The following is a 23,602-nucleotide window of genomic DNA, read 5'->3' as shown; positions in this document are numbered from 1 at the left end:
GCTGTATTCTAAGACTTGCCTGTCTAATCCTGTCTCACTGTGCTAGGTGTCAGGGGTCAGTTTAGTGGCAGTAAGCTGAACCTGTGCACTGCAAGTAAGAATTAGGATTGTGGAGACTCTCCTTGTGTCTATCATTCCATCTCTGACCAAGGAGTTTACTGCCACACCCGTTGGTAACCCTTTAGGGTTTTGCTGTTGCCCTTAGCAACAGCATTTCGGGTTCTCTACGTATTAAGACACAACATCTTGCTTTTCTCATCTGAGCATTACTAATACAAGGGAGACACCCAGTTCCTTAGCCTCTGGGCTTCTCTGTTCACTTTGTGTGTATTTTGTTACCCTATCACCTTCTGTGTACGTTATGTCATATTCCCCAGTCTGTCTGTGAGTCCATTTGTTTTGCATAACAGTTCAAACACCAGTACATTCCTGCAGGCACTGGTGTGCATAACAAGTACAAACACCTGGCCCATCTAGAAGTGGCACTGCAGTGTCAGACAGGATGGCAGTTAAAAAAATTCGCCCCAAACATCACATGATGCAGAGATAAAAAAAAGAGGTGCAAGATAGAATTGTCCTTTGGCGCTCCCACCCTCCCTTATGTTGTATAAACAGGACGTGCACACTTTAACAAACCCATCATTTCAGCCACAGGGTCTGCCACACGACAGTGGCTGAAATGACTGGTTGGTTTGGGCCCCCACCAAAAATAAAGCAATCCATCACTCCTTGCACAAACTGGCTCTACAGAGGCAAGATGTCCACCTCCTCCTCATCGTCTGATCATCACCCCTTTCACTGTGTACACCCCACTCCTCACCGACTATTAATTCGTCCCCACTGGAATCCACCATCTCAGGTCCCTGTGTACTTTCTGGAGGCAATTGCTGGTGAATGTCTCCACGGAGGAATTGATTATAATTCATTTTGATGAACATCATCTTCTACACATTTTCTGGAAGTAACCTCGTACGCCGATTGCTGACAAGGTGACCGGCTGCACTAAACACTCTTTCGGGGAGTACACACTGGAGGGGGGACAACTTAGGTAAAATAAAGCCAGTTTGTGCAAGGGCCTCCAAATTGCCTCTTTTTCCTGCCAGTATACCTACGGACTGTCTGACGTGCCTACTTGGATGCGGTCACTCATATAATCCTCCACCATTCTTTCAATGGTGACAGAATCATATGCAGTGACAGTAGACGACATGTCATTAATCGTTGGCAGGTCCTTCAGTCCGGACCAGATGTCAGCACTCGCTCCAGACTGCCCTGCATCACCGCCAGCAAGTGGGCTCAGAATTCTTAGCCTTTTCCTTGCAGCCCCAGTTGCGGGAGAATGTGAAGGCGGAGCTGTTGACGGGTCACGTTCCGCTTGACTTGACAAGTGTCTCACCAGCAGGTCTTTGAACATGTGCAGACTTGTGTCTGCCGGAAAGAGAGATTCAACGTAGGCTTTAAACCTAGGATCGAGCATGGTGGCCAAAATGTAGTGCTCTGATTTCAACAGATTGACCACCCGTGAATCCTGGTTAAGCGAATAAATGGCTCCATCCACAAGTCCCACATGCCTAGCGGAATTGCTTCAATTTAGCTTCAATCTCTCCATCTGCTTTTGCAAAAGCCTGATGAGGGGAATGACCTGACTCAGGCTGGCAGTGTCTAAACTGACTTCACGTGTGGCAAGTTCAAAGGGTTGCAGAACCTTGCACAACGTTGAAATAATTCTCCACTGCGCTTGAGTAAGGTGCGTTCCCACTCCTTTGCCTATATCGTAGGTAGATGTATAGGCTTGAATGGCCTTTTGCTGCTCCTCCATTCTCTGAAGCATATAGAGGGTTGAATTCCACCTCGTTACCACCTCTTGCTTTAGGTGATGGCGGGGCAGGTTCAGGAGTTTTTGCTGGTGCTCCAGTCTTCGGCACGCGGTGGCTGAATGCCGAAAGTGGCCCGCAATTCTTCGGGCCACTGACAGCATCTCTTGCACGCCCCTATCGTTTTTTTAAATAATTCTGCAACACCAAAATAATTGTATGTTCAAAACATGGGACATGCTGGAATTTGCCCACATGTAATGCACGCACAATAATGGTGGCGTTGTACGATGTCACAATTCCCCTGTAGAGTTCAATTGGGGTAAGCCATTCTGTGATGATGTTCCTCAGTTTCCGTAATAGGTTGTCAGCTGTGTGCCTCTTATGGAAAGCGGTGATACAAAGCGTAGCCTGCCTAGGAACGAGTTGGCATTTGCGAGATGCTGCTACTGGTGCCGCCGCTGCTGTTCTTGCTGCGGGAGGCAATACATCTACCCAGTGGGCTGTCACAGTCATATAGTCCTGAGTCTGCCCATCTCCACTTGTCCACATGTCCATGGTTAAGTTGACATTTGGCAGAACTGCATTTTTTAGGACACTGGTGACTCTTTTTCTGACGTTTGTGTACATTCTCGGTATCGCCTGCCTAGAGAAATGGAACCTAGATGTTATTTGGTGCCGGGGACACAGTACCTCAAGCAATTCTCTAATTCCCTGTGAATTAACGGTGGATACCGGACACACGTTTAACACCAACACAGCTGCCAAGACCTGAGTTATCGGCTTTGCAGCAGGATGACTGCTGTGATATTTCATCTTCCTCGCAAAGGACTGTTGGACAGTCAATTGCTTACTGGAAGTAGTACAAGTGGTCTTCCGACTTCCCCTCTGGGATGACAATCGACTCTCAGCAACAACAGCAGCACCAGCAGCAGTAGGCGTTACACTCAAGGATACATCGGAGGAATCCCAGTTAGACATGGCCTGCAGGACTATTGGCGTTCCTGTCTAAGGAGGAAATTGACACTGAGGGAGTTGGTGGTGTGGTTTGCAGGAGCTTGGGTACAAGTGGAAGGGATTTAGTTGTCAGTGGACTGCTTCCACTGTCACCCAAAGTTTTTGAACTTGTCAATGACTTCTGATGAATACGTTCCAGGTGACGTATAAGGGAAGATGTTCCTAGGTGGTTAACATCCTTACCCCTACTTATTCCAGCTTGACAAAGGCAACACACGGTTTGGCAACTGTTGTCCGCATTTCTGTTAAAATAATTCCACACCGAAGAGGTGATTTTTTTTGTAATTTGACCAGGCATGTCAATGGCCATATTCATTCCACGGACAACAGGTGTCTCCCCAGGTGCCTGACTTATACAAACCACCTCACCATCAGAATCCTCCTTGTCAATTTCCTCCTCAGCGCCAGCAACAACCATATCCTCATCCTGGTGTACTTCAACAGTGACATCTTCAATTTGACTATCAGGAACTGGACTGTGGGTGCTCCTTCCAGCACTTGCAGGGGGCGTGCAAATGGTGGAAAGCGCCACCTCTTCCCGTCCAGTGTTGGGAAGGTCAGGCATCGCAACCGACACAATTGGACTCTCCTTGGGGATTTGTGATTTAAAAGAACGCATAGTTCTTTGCTGTGCTTTTGCCAGCTTAAGTCTTTTCATTTTTCTAGTAGGAGGATGAGTGCTTCTATCCTCATGTGAAGCTGAACCACTAGCCATGAACATAGGCCAGGGCCTCAGCCATTCCTTGCCACTCTGTGTCGTAAATGGCATATTGGCAAGTTTACGCCTCTCCTCAGAGGCTTTTAATTTAGATTTTTGGGTCATTTTACTGAACTTTTGTTTTTTGGATTTTACATACTCTCTACTATGACATTGGACATCGGCCTTGGCAGACGACGTTGATGGCATTTCATCCCCTCGGCCATGACTAGTGGCAGCAGCTTCAGCACGAGGTGGAAGTGGATCTTGATCTTTCCCTATTTTACCGTCCACATTTTTGTTCTCCATTTTTTAATGTGTGGAATTATATGCCAGTAATATATCAATAGCAATGGCCTACTGTACTGTACTATATATGTATACTGTTGGTCACCAATATGCTGCACTGTACTACTATATATATACTGCTCACAAAAATGCAGCACAGATATGGAATGGATACTTGCAATGACACAGAGCTGCAAGATACAGCAATGGCCTACTGTACTGTACAACTATATACTGTTGGTTACCAAAATGTGGTACTGTAATACTATATATACTGCTCACAAAAATGCAGCACAGATATGGAATGGATACTTGCAGTGACACAGAGCTGCAAGATACAGCAATGGCCTACTGTACAACTATATACTGTTGGTCACCAAAATGCTGCACTGTAATACTATATATACTGCTCACAAAAATGCAGCACAGATATGTAATGGATACTTGCAGTGACACGGAGCTGCAAGATACAGCAATGGCCTACTGTACTGTACAACTATATACTGTTGGTCACCAAAATGCTGCACTGTAATACTTTATATACTGCTCACAAAAATGCAGCACAGATATGGAATGGATACTTGCAGTGACACAGAGCTGCGAGATACAGCAATGGCCTACTGTACTGTACAACTATATACTATTGGTCACCAAAATGCTGCACTGTACTACTATATATACTGCTCACAAAAATGCAGCACAGATATGGAATGGATACTTGCAGTGACACAGAGCTGCAAGATACAGCAATGGCCTATTGTACTGTACAACTATATTCTGTTGGTCACCAAAATGCTGCACTGTACTACTATATATACTGCACACAAAAATGCAGCACAGATATGGAATGAATACTTGCAGTGACACAGAGCTGCAAGATACAGCAATGGCCTACTGTACAACTATATACTGTTGGTCACCAAAATGCTGCACTGTAATACTATATATACTGCTCACAAAAATGCAGCACAGATATGGAATGGATACTTGCAGTGACACAGAGCTGCAAGATACAGCAATGGCCTACTGTACAACTATATACTGTTGGTCACCAAAATGCTGCACTGTAATACTATATATACTGCTCACAAAAATGCAGCACAGATATGGAATGGATACTTGCAGTGACACAGAGCTGCGAGATACAGCAATGGCCTACTGTACTGTACTACTATAATTATATACTGGTGGTCCCCAGTCCCCACAATGCAGCACACTGAGCATAGATATTTTCAGCACACTGAGCACAGATATGGAGCGTTTTCAGGCAGAGAACGTAGATATTTTTAGCACACCGAGCACAGATATTTGCAGCACACTGAGCACAGATATTTGCAGCACAATGAGCACAGATTACGGAGCTTTTCAGGGAGAGAACGTAGCCACGTCTTCTCCGTTCAATCTCCAATGCACGAGGGAAAATGGCGGCGATGCGCGGCTCTTTATATAGAATTCGAATCTCGCGAGAATACGACAGCGGGATGATGACGTTCGGGTGCGTTCGGGTTAACCGAGCAAGGCGGGAAGATCCAAGGCTGCCTCAGAACTGTGTAAAATAGGTGAAGTTCGGGGGGGTTCGAATCTCGGAGAACCGAACCCGCTCATCTCTAATATATATATATATTAGTGATGAGCGGGTTCGGATCCTCGGAAACCGACCCGCCCGAACTTCACCTTTTTTTTACACGAGTCCGAGCGACTCGGATCCTCCCGCCTTGCTCGGTTAACCCGAGCGCGCCCGAACGTCATCATCCCGCTGTCGGATTCTCGCGAGACTCGGATTCTATATAAGGAGCCGCGCGTAGCCGCCATTTTCACACGTGCATTGAGATTGATAGGGAGAGGACGTGGCTGGCGTCCTCTCCGTTATAGTAGAACACAGAGTGACTTAGTTAGTTATAATTGTGGGGAGGATTGGGGACGGGGAGCAGCTGTTAGGGAGTACAGTGCAGGGTTTTGATTATACCACCAGTGAGTTTAATCCTTTGTTTCTCTGCCTGAAAAAAACGCTCCGACCACCATATCTGTGCTCACTCAGTGTGCTGCACTGCTGCATGATATATCTGTGCTGAGTGCACTGCTCTGCTCACACTGCCTAATTGTGGGGACTGGGGAGCAGTTATAGCAGGAGTACAGTGCACAGTTTTGCTGACAGTGACCACCAGTCCAGTATACGTTTGTCTGCCTGAAAAAAACTCCTGTGTTTTTTTTCTTCTTCATACTAGTTTAGCAGTCTGCTGACAGTGTCCACCAGGTCCGTTATACAGTATATTATATATATAAGCAGCAGTACGGTAGGCCACGGCTGTACCTACCTCTGTGTCGTCAGTGCACTCGTCGTCCATAAGTAATATAATACTATACTATCCATCCATCTACATTGTATACCTGTGTTGTTGTTTTTTTCTTCATACTAGTTTAGCAGTCTGCTGACAGTGTCCACCAGGTCCGTTATACAGTATATTATATATATAAGCAGCAGTACGGTAGGCCACGGCTGTACCTACCTCTGTGTTGCCACTCGTCGTCCATAAGTAATATAATACTATACTATCCATCCATCTACATTGTATACCTGTGGTGTTTTTTTTTCTTCATACTAGTTTAGCAGTCTGCTGACAGTGTCCACCAGGTCCGTTATACAGTATATTATATATATAAGCAGCAGTACGGTAGGCCACGGCTGTACCTACCTCTGTGTCGTCACTCGTCGTCCATAAGTAATATAATACTATACTATCCATCCATCTACATTGTATACCTGTGGTGTTTTTTTTTCTTCATACTAGTTTAGCAGTCTGCTGACAGTGTCCACCAGGTCCGTTATACAGTATATTATATATATAAGCAGCAGTACGGTAGGCCACGGCTGTACCTACCTCTGTGTCGTCAGTGCACTCGTCGTCAATAAGTAATATAATACTATACTATCCATCCATCTACATTGTATACCTGTGTTGTTTTTTTTCCCTTCATACTAGTTTAGCAGTCTGCTGACAGTGTCCACCAGGTCCGTTATACAGTATATTATATATATAAGCAGCAGTACGGTAGGCCACGGCTGTACCTACCTCTGTGTCGTCACTTGTCGTCCATAAGTAATATAATACTATACTATCCCCCCATCTACATTGTATACCTGTGGTGGCTTTTAGTTGTGCGCAAAATATGGAGAACAAAAATGTGGAGGTTAAAAAAATAGGGAAAGGTCAAGATCCACTTCCACCTCGTGCTGAAGCTGCTGCCACTAGTCATGGCCGAGACGATGAAATGCCATCAACGTCGTCTGCCAAGGCCGATGCCCAATGTCATAGTACAGAGCATGTAAAATCCAAAACACAAAAGATCAGTAAAAAATGACCCAAAAATCAAAATTAAAAGCGTCTGAGGAGAAGCGTAAACTTGCCAATATGCCATTTACGACACGGAGTGGCAAGGAACGGCTGAGGCCCTGGCCTATGTTCATGGCTAGTGGTTCAGCTTCACATGAGGATGGAAGCACTCATCCTCTCGCTAGAAAAAAGAAAAGACTTGCGGCAAAAGCACAGCAAAGAACTGTGCGTTCTTCTAAATCACAAATCCCAAAGGAGAGTCCAATTGTGTCGGTTGCGATGCCTGACCTTCCCAACACTGGACGGGAAGAGCTTGCGCCTTCCACCATTTGCACGCCCCCTGCAAGTGTTGAAAGGAGCACCCGCAGTCCAGTTCCTGATAGTGAAATTGAAGATGTCAGTGTTGAAGTACACCAGGATAAGGATATGGGTGTTGCTGGCGCTGGGGAGGAAATTGACAAGGAGGATTCTGATGGTGAGGTGGTTTGTTTAAGTCAGGCACCCGGGGAGACACCTGTTGTCCGTGGGAGGAATATGGCCATTGACATGCCTGGTGACAATACCAAAAAAATCAGCTCTTCAGTGTGGAAGTATTTTAACAGAAATGCGGACAACAGGTGTCAAGCCGTGTGTTGCCTTTGTCAAGCTGTAATAAGTAGGGGTAAGGACGTTAACCACCTCGGAACATCCTCCCTTATACGTCACCTGCAGCGCATTCATAATAAGTCAGTGACAAGTTCAAAAACTTTGGGCGACAGCGGAAGCAGTCCACTAACCAGTAAATCCCTTCCTCTTGTAACCAAGCTTGCACAAACCACACCACCAACTCCCTCAGTGTCAATTTCCTCCTTACCCAGGAAAGCCAATAGTCCTGCAGGCCATGTCACTGGCAAGTCTGACGAGTCCTCTCCTGCCTGGGATTCCTCCGATGCATCCATGAGTGTAATGCCTACTGCTGCTGGCGCTGCTGTTGTTGCTGCTGGGAGTCGATCGTCATCCCAGAGGAGAAGTCGGAAGACCACTTGTACTACTTCCAGTAAGCAATTGACTGTCCAACAGTCCTTTGCGAGGAAGATGAAATATCACAGCAGTCATCCTGTTGCAAAGCGGATAACTGAGGCCTTGACAACTATGTTGGTGTTAGACGTGCGTCCGGTATCCGCCGTTAGTTAACAGGGAACTAGACAATTTCTTGAGGTAGTATGCCCCCGTTACCAAATACCATCTAGGTTCCACTTCTCTAGGCAGGCGAAAAAGACTCACCAGTGTCCTAAAAAATGCAGTTGTACCCAATGTCCACTTAACCACGGACATGTGGACAAGTGGAGCAGGGCAGACTCAGGACTACATGACTGTGACAGCCCACTGGGTAGATATATTGCCTCCCGCTGCAAGAACAGCAGCGGCGGCACCAGTAGCAGCATCTCGCAAACGCCAACTCGTTCCTAGGCAGGCTACGCTTTGTATCACCGCTTTCCAGAATAGGCACACAGCTGAAAACCTCTTACGGCAACTGAGGAAGATCATCGCAGAATGGCTTACCCCAATTGGACTCTCCTGGGGATTTGTGACATCGGACAACGCCAGCAATATTGTGAGTGCATTACATCTGGGCAAATTCCAGCACGTCCCATGTTTTGCACATATCTTGAATTTGGTGGTGCAGAATTATTTAAAAAACGACAGGGGCATGCAAGAGATGCTGTCGGTGGCCAGAAGAATTGCGGGCCACTTTCGGCGTACAGGCACTGCGTACAGAAGACTGGAGCACCACCAAAAACACCTGAACCTGCCCTGCCATCATCTGAAGCAAGAGGTGGTAACGAGGTGGAATTCAACCCTCTATATGCTTCAGAGGATGGAGGAGCAGCAAAAGGCCATTCAAGCCTATACATCTGGCCACGATATAGGCAAAGGAGGTGGAATGCACCTGTCTCAAGTGCAGTGGAGAATGATTTCAACGTTGTGCAAGGTTCTGCAACCTTTTGAACTTGCCACACGTGAAGTCAGTTCAGACACTGCCAGCCTGAGTCAGGTCATTCCCCTCATCAGGCTTTTGCAGAAGAAGCTGGAGGCATTGAAGGAGGAGCTAAAACAGAGCGATTCCGCTAGGCATGTGGGACTTGTGGATGGAGCCCTTCATTCGCTTAACAAGGATTCACGTGTGGTCAATCTGTTGAAATCAGAGCACTACATTTTGGCCACCGTGCTCGATCCTAGATTTAAAACCTACCTTGGATCTCTCTTTACGACAGACACAAGTCTGCAGAGGTTCAAAGACCTGCTGATGACAAAATTGTCAAGTCAAGCGGAACGCGACCCGTCAACATCTCCTCCTTCACATTCTCCCGCAACTGGGGGTGCGAGGAAAAGGCTACGAATTCCGAGCCCACCCACTGGCGGTGATGCAGGGCAGTCTGGAGCGACTGCTGATGCTGACATCTGGTCCGGACTGAAGGACCTGCCAACGATTACTGACAAGTTGTCTACTGTCACTGCATATGATTCTCTCACCATTGAAAGAATGGTGGAGGATTATATGAGTGACAGCATCCAAATAGGCACGTCAGACAGTCCGTACGTATACTGGCAGGAAAAAGAGGCAATTTGGAGGCCCTTGCACAAACTGGCTTTATTCTACCTAAGTTGCCCTCCCTCCAGTGTGTACTCGGCGTACTAGTTTACTTCCAGAAAATGTGGAGAAGATGATGTTCATTAAAATGAATTATAATCAATTCCTCCATGGAGACATTTACCAGCAGCAATTGCCTCCAGAAAGTACACGGGGACCTGAGATGGTGGATTCCAGTGGGGACGAATTAATAACCTGTGAGGAGGGGGATGTACACAGTGAAAGGGGTGATGAATCGGACGATGATGATGAGGTGGACATCTTGCCTCTGTAGAGCCAGTTTGTGCAAGGAGAGATTGCTTCTTTTTTGGTGGGGGCCCAAACCAACCAGTCATTTCAGTCACAGTCGTGTGGCAGACCCTGTCGCTAAAATGATGGGTTGGTTAAAGTGTGCATGTCCTGTTTATACAACATAAGGGTGGGTGGGAGGGCCCAAGGACAATTCCATCTTGCACCTCTTTTTTCTTTCATTTTTCTTTGTGTCATGAGCTGTTTTTGGAGTATTTTTTGGAAGGGCCATCCTGCGTGACACTGCAGTGCCACTCCTAGATGGGCCAGGTGTTTGTGTCGGCCACTAGGGTCGCTTAGCTTACTCACACAGCTACCTCATTGCGCCTCTTTTTTTCTTTGCGTTATGTGCTGCTTGGGGAGTATTTTTTGGAAGGGCCATCCTGCCTGACACTGCAATGCCACTCCTAGATGGGCCAGGTGTTTGTGTCGGCCACTAGGGTCGCTTAGCTTACTCACACAGCTACCTCATTGCGCCTCTTTTTTTCTTTGCGTCATGTGCTGTTTGGGGAGTATTTTTTGGAAGGGCCATCCTGCCTGACACTGCAGTGCCACTCCTAGATGGGCCAGATGTTTGTGTCGGCCACTAGGGTCGCTTAGCTTACTCACACAGCTACCTCATTGCGCCTCTTTTTTTCTTTGCGTCATGTGCTGTTTGGGGAGTATTTTTTGGAAGGGCCATCCTGCCTGACACTGCAGTGCCACTCCTAGATGGGCCAGGTGTTTGTGTCGGCCACTAGGGTCGCTTAGCTTACTCACACAGCTACCTCATTGCGCCTCTTTTTTTCTTTGCGTTATGTGCTGCTTGGGGAGTATTTTTTGGAAGGGCCATCCTGCCTGACACTGCAATGCCACTCCTAGATGGGCCAGGTGTTTGTGTCGGCCACTAGGGTCGCTTAGCTTACTCACACAGCTACCTCATTGCGCCTCTTTTTTTCTTTGCGTCATGTGCTGTTTGGGGAGTATTTTTTGGAAGGGCCATCCTGCCTGACACTGCAGTGCCACTCCTAGATGGGCCAGATGTTTGTGTCGGCCACTAGGGTCGCTTAGCTTACTCACACAGCTACCTCATTGCGCCTCTTTTTTTCTTTGCGTCATGTGCTGTTTGGGGAGTATTTTTTGGAAGGGCCATCCTGCCTGACACTGCAGTGCCACTCCTAGATGGGCCAGGTGTTTGCGTCGGCCACTAGGGTCGCTTAGCTTACTCACACAGCTACCTCATTGCGCCTCTTTTTTTCTTTGCGTCATGTGCTGTTTGGGGAGTATTTTTTGGAAGGGCCATCCTGCCTGACACTGCAGTGCCACTCCTAGATGGGCCAGGTGTTTGTGTCGGCCACTAGGGTCGCTTAGCTTACTCCAACAGCTACCTCATTGCGCCTCTTTATTTCTTTGCGTCATGTGCTGTTTGGGGAGTATTTTTTGGAAGGGCCATCCTGCCTGACACTGCAGTGCCACTCCTAGATGGGCCAGGTGTTTGTGTCGGCCACTAGGGTCGCTTAGCTTACTCACACAGCTACCTCATTGCGCCTCTTTTTTTCTTTGCGTCATGTGCTGTTTGGGGAGTATTTTTTGGAAGGGCCATCCTGCCTGACACTGCAGTGCCACTCCTAGATGGGCCAGGTGTTTGTGTCGGCCACTAGGGTCGCTTAGCTTACTCACACAGCTACCTCATTGCGCCTCTTTTTTTCTTTGCGTCATGTGCTGTTTGGGGAGTATTTTTTGGAAGGGCCATCCTGCCTGACACTGCAGTGCCACTCCTAGATGGGCCAGGTGTTTGTGTCGGCCACTAGGGTCGCTTAGCTTACTCACACAGCTACCTCATTGCGCCTCTTTTTTTCTTTGCGTCATGTGCTGTTTGGGGAGTATTTTTTGGAAGGGCCATCCTGCCTGACACTGCAGTGCCACTCCTAGATGGGCCAGGTGTTTGTGTCGGCCACTAGGGTCGCTTAGCTTACTCACACAGCTACCTCATTGCGCCTCTTTTTTTCTTTGCGTCATGTGCTGTTTGGGGACTATTTTTTGGAAGGGCCATCCTGCCTGACACTGCAGTGCCACTCCTAGATGGGCCAGGTGTTTGTGTCGGCCACTAGGGTCGCTTAGCTTACTCACACAGCTACCTCATTGCGCCTCTTTTTTTCTTTGCGTCATGTGCTGTTTGGGGACTATTTTTTGGAAGGGCCATCCTGCCTGACACTGCAGTGCCACTCCTAGATGGGCCAGGTGTTTGTGTCGGCCACTTGTGTCGCTTAGCTTAGCCATCCAGCGACCTCGGTGCAAATTTTAGGACTAAAAATAATATTGTCAGGTGTGAGGTGTTCAGAATAGACTGGAAATGAGTGTAAATTATGGTTATTGAGGTTAATAATACTATGGGATCAAAATGACCCCCAAATTCAATGATTTAAGCTGTTTTTTAGGGTTTTTTGAAAAAAACACCCGAATCCAAAACACACCCGAATCCGACAAAAAAAAATCGGTGAGGTTTTGCCAAAATGCGTTCGAACCCAAAACACGGCCGCGGAACCGAACCCAAAACACAAAACCCGAAAAATTTCCGGTGCACATCACTAATATATATATATATATATATATATATATATATATATAATCAAAGGAGAATTCTCAAAAACATTTTTTGTAAGCGCAAAATGAAGATCCCACAGGACTGACTTTCATCGCTATCCAGAAAGGAACACGGAACTTGAGAGGAGTAAACAAGATTGCAAACGTAAAACAACAAGAGACCACATGGATCTATGAATTAAATAAACTTTAGCCTTCAGGATTGAATATTGAAATACAGCTCAATGTTTTCTGATAATCCCTTTAAAACTGCATTGTTTACACACTATGTTATTGATTATCACATACCTTTTTTATTAATATATATTTATTGTTGCACCCTTTTATGTATATATAAAGTAATTTTAATAACTATTTATTTAAATTTGCTTATGAAGAAGACTTGTTATAGAGGAAACATATGCTTGCCGCAATTGCAGTGATACTTCCAGACTGACTTCCATTTTTTACAGTTGTATCAATAATGGGGTTTTTGAAATAAACTAAAGTATAAAAGGAGCAAGCTAGCCCACTACAGGCATCCTTGACCAAGTGCTGATGCACGAAACATGTTGGAAGCATGACTATCGATCACCACATGTGACAAACTTCCGGGATCAGAGTGACATCATTGCAAATGTCCGGACGCAACCAGGCACACTCACAGACTCACAGAGGCTGGTCACAGAGGACTAAAATATGCAGAAGTAGTGTAAGACAGGGTGAGTTATATTAACCTTTTAACCAGCTGGAACTTACTAAGCACATTATCGTCTCTGACAAAAATCTCCAAAAGAAGAGCTGTAGGTATTATTTTACTAAACCTAGTTTTTTCCACAGGTGCCACTATTATTTTAATACATGAGCTTGTATCATTAGTTTATCTAGCACCTCAAGTCATGGTTTATCAGGATAAGGATCAATGACCCATGCAGGTTCCTACAACTTTTCTTATTTTGAGTATTTTTTCTAGGATAAAGGAGTACAGCATTCTCTATACTGAGGAATCATAGGTGTCCATGCTTTCTTAGTCAAGTACTTGTACAAGACCATTTATTTATCTGAGTGAATGGGCTCATTTTCAAAACTGCTAGCAAGAATCATAGATTGAGTTGGAAACCACCATAATTACAGTGCAGCACTGTGCCGGAGCATGGGGCACTAAGTGTTACTCTTGGTTTGAAAGGCCTTTGAATGTTTACTGAAACCAGAAGTCATCTTAGATTCTGCAAACGGGTTACAGAAGCTGAGATTAAGTTCTAGGTCTTCACAGTTAAATTAAAACGTTGTCTCTGGGCTCTAAAAGCACACTACAGGCATATAAGGAAGGCACAGATATTATTGGAAGTTGTATCTACAGCAGTCTTTTTCTTAGGTGGATTACTGGTAAGTTTTTGGACTGCATTTCCGGATGAAATGTCCTGAAGAAGCAAAGGACTACTTCTCATCTGTTGTTATATAGGTTCTTCCTTGAAACATATGTCTAGAGCCATGTGTTCAGCTTAACAGCAGGCATGGACTGGACAGTGACGGAAACATGATCCCTCTTGTTCTACCAGTCATTGGTCAATAGGAATACTCTTCTCCCTACATTCACTAAAAATGGTAGGAGAGTCACTACAGGATCACTGGTCCAGAAATCACATGACCTGTGATCTAGTCCTGAATAATGCAATAACAATTTTATTCTTACAAGTGCATGACATTCACACTCCTCCATCGTCCATGTCCAGTTTGGTGATCCTCTGACACCTCCCTCTTATTCGCCCCCGATAATCACTACCTCTCCTGATAATGTTGCTATTACGTCATCCTTATTATTTCCTGCCTTAATTACTGTATTCTACGCCTATCTGATCTACCTCACTCTTCCATTGCCACTGTTTAATCCAACTAATACCACCTTCTGCCCAATTCAATACCAACACCACTCAATCTCTTTTGCCGCTTTCTGTCAGTCACTCTTCTGTCTCTACTTATCCAATACAGACTCAAAAACTCCTCCCCCCTACATATTTCACTTCATCTACACACACCCTACCTCTTGCTTACTTTGATAGCAACAAAAGTTTGCTCTCTTTCTTTCTAATTTCCTCTTTCCACACCTAACTTCAGTATTTCTCTGGTGGTGTCCGGGTGTGATACGTTATACCGACGGACAAGATGCTGGCTGTCACTATCCCGACAGCGGCATCCTGGCCACCATAATGCCGGCAGCAGGACAAGTGATGAGTGGGAATAACCCTTTTGCACCGGGATTCCAGCTAATGGCATTGTCATCTGGCGGGATTTCACGTCAGTATCCTGAATGCCATGATCCCGACAGCCAGCATTTTAACTACATCCAGCTGTCCCCAACTTTTGGAATGCCCTTCCAAACTCAATCAAAATTGGCCTTTCCCGCTTCTGCACCTCACCACCTCTTTAGGTCTGCCCATTTCCCCATTAGAATGTAAGCTCTCGGAATCATAAGCCTTTTCTCCTTTTGTTTGCTTTATGTACCTATGACATTATGCATGTTTTTCATTTGTGTCTGTAATTGTCTAAATTATTCGCAGTGTAGCTAAATAATCTTGTATGCTGCATCACTATGTCCAGCACTATATTACTCTTGTGGCACTGTATAAATAAAAGATAACAATAATGATCTTTCTCTTAAGTCCTAAAGGATATTGGGGTCCACATCAGTACCATGGGGTATAGACGGGTCCACTAGGAGCCTTGGGCACTTTAAGAAATCAATAGTGTGCACTCGCTCCTCCGTCTATGCCCTTCCTACCAGACTCAGTTTAGAAAATGTGCTCGAAGGTTTTGGTCACGTTTGGGACGCTCCTGAAGAGTTTTCTGCATTTATTTTCTTTTTTGTTGTTTTCAGGCAGGTCTGGCTGGCACCAGACTGCCTGCTGCATGGGACTTAGGGGGGAAAGCGGCCCAACCTCCTTAGGGTTAATGGTCCCGTTCCCCGCTGACAGGACACTGAGCTCCTGAGGGTCCTATTCGCAAGCTCCACCACGGCGAGCGTACAGACCCACAGCACGCTGCCTCCCCTAACAGAGCCAGAAGTAAGAAGAGTGGTGAGTAGGTGGCCAGTGTCCTGGTTAGCGGGTCGCCGGTTGTAATGGCGGCACAAGGGTTGGAGCGCAGCGCTGAGAAGCAGGCTGCAGCTCCAGGCTTCAGAAACATGCAGGGTGCTGCGTGATCCGCTGTGAGGGGCGAGCTGAAGCCATAACTATTAATACCCACACTGGCAGTACATCTTACAGGGGTTTTAACCCACTGTATAGCAGAAATATTACCTCAGCCAGTGTAAAAAAATGGGAAGACCGTGTGCCATTAAGGGGGCGGGGCTTTACTATAAGTGGATCCAGCAGCTCACCAGCGCCATTTTCCCTCTGTAGCTATACACAGACAGGCTGGCTGGAAAGCGCTGCTCCTCCACAAAGACTCCAGATCACCTCAGCTGTACCAGGGAGTCATAGCAAGGGAAGTGGAACAATAATAGTATACTAAGCCCCTATTAAGGGTGCTTAGTTTGCGACCCAGTTAAACTTGGAAATTAGCTATAGGGGCGTGGTGTGGCTGGCTCCATCATGCTCTGTGTCTCCCTAGGGGGCTCTGTGTGGGTTAACTGTGCTTTTAACCTATTGTCTTGTGTGTGTGGGTTATTTTACATTTTACTATATTAAAGGAGTGTGTCTCATGCACGGCAGAGTGTTTTTCTCACTCAGGGGGATCACTGCAGTGTACTCAGTTTAGTACACATTCTCAGGCTAGTGGAACTGAACCTGTATGGTTAGATTTATTGAAACGGATGATTTTGAATATTTCCCATAAATTATTCCAAAATTAAAAGGAGACGCAATACTTAAGACAGTCTGTAAATGGCTTGATGAATAGAGATTCAGTGGCCATTCTGGTGTCTCAGAACCCTGCCATTTGTCCACAAAAGCATACACTGGCCCAAATCCTGCTGGCTGATACTGATGATGATGTATCAGACATTGAGGAAGGTGAGGTGAACTCGGGAGGGGGAGATGCAGCTTTGTCACAGGTAATACAGGCCCTAATAGAAGCTATTAGATATGTCCTGCACATCCCTGACAAAGTGACAGAGGAAGATGAGGAATCTTATTTTATTGTAAAAAAGAAATCCTCAGCTACTTTCCCTCCATCTAAGGAATTAAATTCCCTATTTTAAGAAACTTGGCTTAATCCTGACAAGAAGTTTCAGATCCCTAAAAGGTTACTGACATGCCTCCCTTTTCCTCAGGATGATATGAAAAAATTGGAAAACCCACCGATTGTTGATGCATCGGTATCTAGATTGTCCACTAAGATAGTCTTACTGGTCCTGGAGGCAGCCTCCTTAAAGGATGCAGCTGCCCGCAAGATTGAGACCACTCTCAAGTCTGTATACATAGCTGCAGGGGTGGCCCAGAGACCCACTGTAGCTTGTGCTTGGATCACTAGGGTCATTGCAAAATGGTCTGGTAACCTAATTGTGGGGTTAGATTCCTTGCCAAGATCTGAGATACTTTTACTCCTGCACTATATACAGGACTCTGCAAATTTTATGGTGGAAGCCGTAAAAGACATCGGATTGCTCAATGCACACACCACGGCCATGGTAGTGTCTGCATGCAGGGGCATATAGCTACGTCAGTGGACAGCAGATGTGGATTCCAGAAAGGGGGTGGAAAGCCTACCTTTCACAGGTGAGGTCCTGTTTGGTGATGAACTGGATACTTGGATATCCAAGGCTACGGTGGGTAAGTCTATATATCTTCCTTCCGCAGCCCCTCCAGCTAGGAAGGTCTATTTTGCTCCGACTCTGCAGTCCTTTTGGACAGCAAAATTTTAAAATAAAGCCAAAGGTTCTTCTACAGCTTTCAAAAGCAATAGAGGTAAACCCAGAAAACAAGCAACTGCAGGTTCACAGGAACAGAACTCTGGTTCTGCTTCCTCAAAGCCTTCAGCATGACTGTGGACCTCTCTGCCTGAAAGAGCCCGGTTAAAAGGTGGGAGCCCGGTTAAAAGATTTTAGTCACGTATGGGCAACATCATGCAAGGTTTCCTGGGTCAAAGAGCTCATCGCCTAGGGATACAAACTGGAGTTTCAGGACCTCCCACCTCACAGATTCTTCAAGTCAGGCTTACCAGCTTCTCAGGAGGCAAGTATAAATTTACAAGATGCAATTCAAAAACTGAAACAGACTCAGGTCATTGTTCCAGTTCCACCTCAGCTACGGAACAGAGGGTATTATTCCAACCTGTTTGTGGTACAGAAACCGGACAGTTTGGTGAGACCCATTTTAAACCTCAAGTCGTTGATCCCGTATTTACGGGTGTTCAAATTCAAGATGGAGTCTCTGAGAGCGGTGATCTCGAGACTGGAGAAAGGGGAAATCTTGGTGTCTCTGGATATCAAGGATGCATACCTTCATATCCCGATCTGGCCACCTCATCAGGCTTATCTCAGGTTTGCCTTACAGGACTGTCACTACCAGTTCCAGGCTCTGCCATTTGGCCACTCTACAGCTCCAAGGGTGTTCACCAATGTAATGGCGGAGATGATGTTCCTCCTCCACAAACGGGAGTGAACATAATTCCGTACCTGTATGATCTGCTGATAAAAGCACCATCCAGGGAGCGTTTGTTGGACAGCATTGCCCTCTCAACTCAGCTTCTCTGGGATCACGGGTGGATTCTGAACCTACCGAAATTTCACCTGGAACCAACATGGAGGCTTCCGTTCCTGGGGATGATACTGGATACAGAAGTACAGAAGGTATTCATTACATTGGAGAAGGCAGTGGTGATCCAGTTCATGGTGCGTGATGTTCTCAAACCAACCCGAATATCGGCGCATATCTGCATTCGCCTTCTGGGAAAGATGGTAGCCGTTTACGAGGCACTGCAATGAGGAAGGTTTCACGCAAGACCCTTCCAGCTGGGTCATGCTTGAAACCTTCCTTATTGCAGTGCCAGCTGGACCTGTTGGTCAAATGGTCCGGATCGCATCTCCACATGCACCAGAGGATTCGTCTGTCGCCATAAGCCAGGATTTCTCTACTGTGGTGGCTCCAGATTTATCACCTGACCGAGGGCCGGATGTTCGAGGTTCAAAATTGGATTTTGTTAACCACAGACGCAAGCCTCAGAGGTTAGGGAGCAGTCACCCAGGGGGAACACTTTCAAGGAAAATGGTCAAGTCAGGAAACCATTCTTCCAATCAACATTCTGAAACTAAGGGCCATATACAAAGGGCCATATACAATGCCCTTCTACAGGCAGCACATCTTCTTCAAGATCAGGCCATCCAGATTCAGTCGGACAATGTGACGGCGGTAACGTACATAAACCGACAGGGTGGAACGAAGAGCAGAGCAGCAATGTCAGAGGTAACACGGATTCTCCTCTGGGCAGAAAGACACGCTGTGGCATTGTCTGCGATCTTTATTCTGGGAGTAGACAACTGGGAAGCAGATTTCCTCAGCAGACACGACCTCCACCCAGGAGAGTGGGGCCTTCCCCCGGAGGTGTTCAGGTGCGTGACACATCGGTGGGGAACTCCACAAATCGACATGCTAGCCTCTCGTCTCAACAAGAAACTCAGGCGGTATTGTTCCAGGTCGAGAGACCCACAGGCAGTGGTGGTGGATGCTCTGGTGGCTCCATGGGCTTACCAGATGGTGTATGTGTTTCCGCCAATTCCACTGATCCCAAACATTCTCAAAAGAATAAAAAGGGAAAAGGATCAGGCAATTCTCATTGCTCCAGATTGGCCAAAAAGGGCTTGGTATGCGGATCTACTGGACATGCTTCTGGAGGATCCGTGGCCTCTACCTCTCCGAGAGGATCTTCTGCAACAGGGGCTGTTCATCTATCAAGACTTACCGCAGCTATGTTTGATGGCATGTAGGTTGAGCATCAAATTTTAGCCCAGAAAGGAATTCTGGACAGGGTAATTCCTACCCTGATCCAAGCTAGAAAAGGGGTTGCGTTTAAACATTACCACCGGATTTGGAGCAAATATGTGTCTTGGTGTGAAAACAGGAAAACCCTGTGGTGGAATTTCAACTGGTTCTGTTTCTACTTTTTCTGCAGTCTAGTGTAGATGTGGGCCTACGTTTGGGCTCCATAAAAGTCCAGATTTCGGCCTTGTCCATTTTCTTCCAAAAACAGTTGGCTTCCCTCCCTGAGGTTCATACATTCTTGAAAGGTGTTCTGCACATCCAGCCGCCCTTTGTGCCTCCCACGGCACCTTGGGATCTCGACGTGGTGTTGCAGTGTTTACAATCTAAATGGTTTGAGCCTTTACAGGAGGTTGATGTAAAGTTTCTTACGTGGAAGACTGTCACATTGCTGGCCTTGGCTTCGGCAAGACATGTGGCAGCATTGGGGGAGTTATCTCACAAGAGCCCCTATTTGATTTTTCACGAAGATAGAGCTGAACTCAGAACTTGTCAGCAATTTCTTCCAAAGGTGGTGTCTGCATTTCACATCAACCAGCCTATTGTGGTTCCGGATCTTACTGACACATCTGTTACGATTCCTGTACTCCAGACTGGAGAAGATCTAATGGCAGAGATCTGAGTACAGGAATGAAATACAGGTTGTGGGAGCTGAAGAGCCTAGTAACCCCTGGCGCCCTAACTCCGTTGTCTCGCCCGTGTTATCAGAAATCCCCTGCGAGACTATGGTTGCTTGAGCCCATGGCAGCCGCGTTCGAAGGGCGGATTATGTCTGCCCAACCCCGATGCCCCCGCAGGTCTTAATGGGAGACAAGGGGAAGTCCGAGACAGGGTGATAACAAGGGGCCCTCTGACTAAGCAACCAAGCCAGGGGTTACAAGCTAAATAACTAAATCAAAAGGTATGTGCGGACTAGCCGCCAGGGAAAAGGACAACCAAAGATCCACGGATCCGACACTCCTATCCGGCACCGCTGGACACCAGAGTGGATCTTGTGGAAGCGGAATCCTCCGCAAAGCTCCAGAACTCAAAATAAACACAATAATAAATAGTAGCGGACAAGCCGCAGCACACGGCAGAGCCGCGACTCACGAACACCACCAGATGTTAAAGGTGCTCGGTCAGACTCCAGGAACAGATGGTAACTTCCGAGTACAGGATCACTGAGAACAGGAACAAACGAACAGACCGGGACTGGGAACTCTCTCTGCAGCAGAATCAGGCAAACAGGAAGCTATCACCGGCGTCTGAGAGGAGTCCAAAGAGTGCTTTTATTTAGGAACCCTCCAATCAGGATCCAGACAGGACAATCAATCTATATGCCGTGCAGCTGCATGCTGCATGGCCAGGAAAACACTGCACTGATAATTAGACCTAGCAACGGGGAACGCGGTCCGACTGTGGCGTCCCCGTTGCTATGGTCAGAGCGGCTCCGTGCGCCCGGCGTCTGACGTTGCTAGGGAGCCGGCGGCTGTCTGCCTGCGGCGTCCCTAGTTGCTAGGCGCCGGGCCGCACGGACGGGCGGACCCCGGCGCCTAACAGTACCCCCCCCTTGAGGAGGGGTCAAGGAACCCCTAAATCCGGGTTTCTGAGGAAATTCTTGAAAAAATTCCCTTTTGAGTCTTGGGGCATGAAGGTCCTCATCCAGGACCCACGACCTTTCCTCAGGACCATAACCTCTCCAATGTACCAAAAAATAGAGCCGACCCCGGGACAACTTGGAATCGAGAACCTTCTCAACCACGAACTCCTGCTGACCCTGTACATTAACTGGTGATCTCCCCTGAGGTTTTTTACGAGGAAATCTGCTAGATGAAACATATGGCTTGAGCAAAGAGCAATGGAAGGTATTTCCGATCCGTAACGTTTTTGGTAGCTGTAACCGGAAGGCAACTGGATTGACTTTTTTGATAATGAGAAATGGTCCAATAAATCTAGGACCCAATCTGGCTGAGGTTTGTCGAAGTTTGATATTGCGAGTCGACAGCCACACCCTGTCTCCTACTTTAAAAGTGCACGGCCGCCGGAACCTGTCCGAAAAATCTTTTTCCCTGAAAGCTGCTTTTCTGAGAGCTATGTGCACTTTTTTCCAAATAAGTTTAAGATGAGAGGTCAGGGCCAGAGAGGAGACAGAGGAATGTTGGAAAAATGAATTAGCTCTGGGGTGGAAACCAAAAACTGCAAAAAATGGAGATACATTGGTGGAGGAATGACAGGCATTATTATAAGCAAACTCTGCCAATGGAAGGAACTCAGACCAGTCATTTTGGAGTTTGGCCGAGTACAAACGCAAATATTGTTTTAAGGATTGGTTCACTCGCTCAGTCTGTCCATTTGATTGTGGATGATAACCGGAGGTTAATGATAATTTCATTTTTAACGAAGCACAAAAAGACTTCCAAAACTGTGCAATGAATTGTGGACCCCTGTCAGAAACAATATCAGTGGGTAACCCATGGAGTCTGAAAACATGACGGAGGAACAAGACTGCCAATCCCTGGGCAGATGGCAATCGGGGAAGACCAATAAAATGAGCCATCTTACTAAAACGGTCCACTACCACCCATATGACTGTGCATCCAGCTGACAGAGGGAGATCCACCACAAAATCCATGGAGATATGCGACCATGGTCTAAGAGGAACATTCAATGGCATAAGTTGACCAATAGGCAAAGAACGGGGAACTTTATGCTGTGCACAGACCTGACATGAAAAAACAAACTCTTTAATGTCTTTAGAAAGACCAGGCCACCACACGGAGCGGGACACCAATTCAAAAGTTTTAGCGACTCCCAGATGCCCTGCAACTTTGCTATCATGAAATTCCTCCAAAACAGTTGCTCTCAAAAACTCGGGAACAAAAAGACGACCAGTAGGAGTATTTCCCGGAGCTTGATGTTGAAGCAGCTTCAATTGAGAAAAAACATCCTGTGTGAGACCTGCCTGAATGACTGAAGGCGGAAGTATGAGTGTAACAGGACTGTTGTCTTGAACGGGAAGAAAACTGCGTGAGAGGGCATCTGCCTTGGTATTCTTGGAACCAGGTCTGAAGGTGATAATGAATTTGAAACGGGTGAAAAATAAAGCCCAACGAGCCTGTCGGGCATTCAGTCGCTTAGCTGATTCAATGTATTGAAGATTTTTGTGATCCGTCAAAACAGAAATGGTATGGGTCGCTCCTTCAAGCCAATGTCTCCACTCCTCAAAAGCCCATTTAATAGCCAGCAACTCCCGATTACCAACATCGTAGTTGGATTCAGCAGATGAGAATTTCCAGGACATAAAGGCACAAGGATGTAACTCAAGGGAATCTGGATCCTTCTGAGAAAGGATAGCCCCTACACCAACCTCCGAGGCATCTACCTCAACGATGAAAGGTAATTCTGGGTTGGGATGTCTAAGGACAGGGGCTGAGACAAAGGCTTGTTTCAAAGCCTGAAAAGATACTTTAGCTTCACATGACCAATTGGTAGGATCTGCTCCCTTCTTAGTGAGTGCCACAATGGGAGCAACTATGTCAGAGAAATAGTGAATAAACCTTCTATAGTAGTTTGCAAACCCTAAAAAGCGCTGAATTGCTTTTAAGTTGGTGGGTTGCGCCCAACTCAGGATGGCTTGGAGCTTCTTAGGTTCCATTCGGAATCCCCGAGGGGAAATAATGTACCCTAAAAAGGATACCTCCGTGACGTGAAATTCACACTTCTCGGTTTGGCATACAAGTGATTTTCACGTAATTTCTTAAGTACCTGACGCACCTGGGTAACATGTTGTTCTATAGAGTCAGAATAAATCAAAATGTCGTCTAAATAGACCACAACAAATCTTCCCAGAAACTCACGGAGCACATCATTAATGAGATCCTGAAAGACTGCCGGAGCGTTAGATAGGCCGAATGGCATGACCAGATACTCATAGTGACCTGATTGAGTACTGAATGCCGTTTTCCACTCATCCCCTGATCTGATTCTAATGAGATTATATGCTCCTCTCAGGTCAA

Source organism: Pseudophryne corroboree, chromosome 11, assembly GCF_028390025.1.
Source record: "Pseudophryne corroboree isolate aPseCor3 chromosome 11, aPseCor3.hap2, whole genome shotgun sequence".
Taxonomy (NCBI): Eukaryota; Metazoa; Chordata; class Amphibia; order Anura; family Myobatrachidae; genus Pseudophryne; species Pseudophryne corroboree.
The sequence above is the reverse complement of the archived record's forward strand: the minus strand, read 5'-3'. Positions refer to the sequence as shown.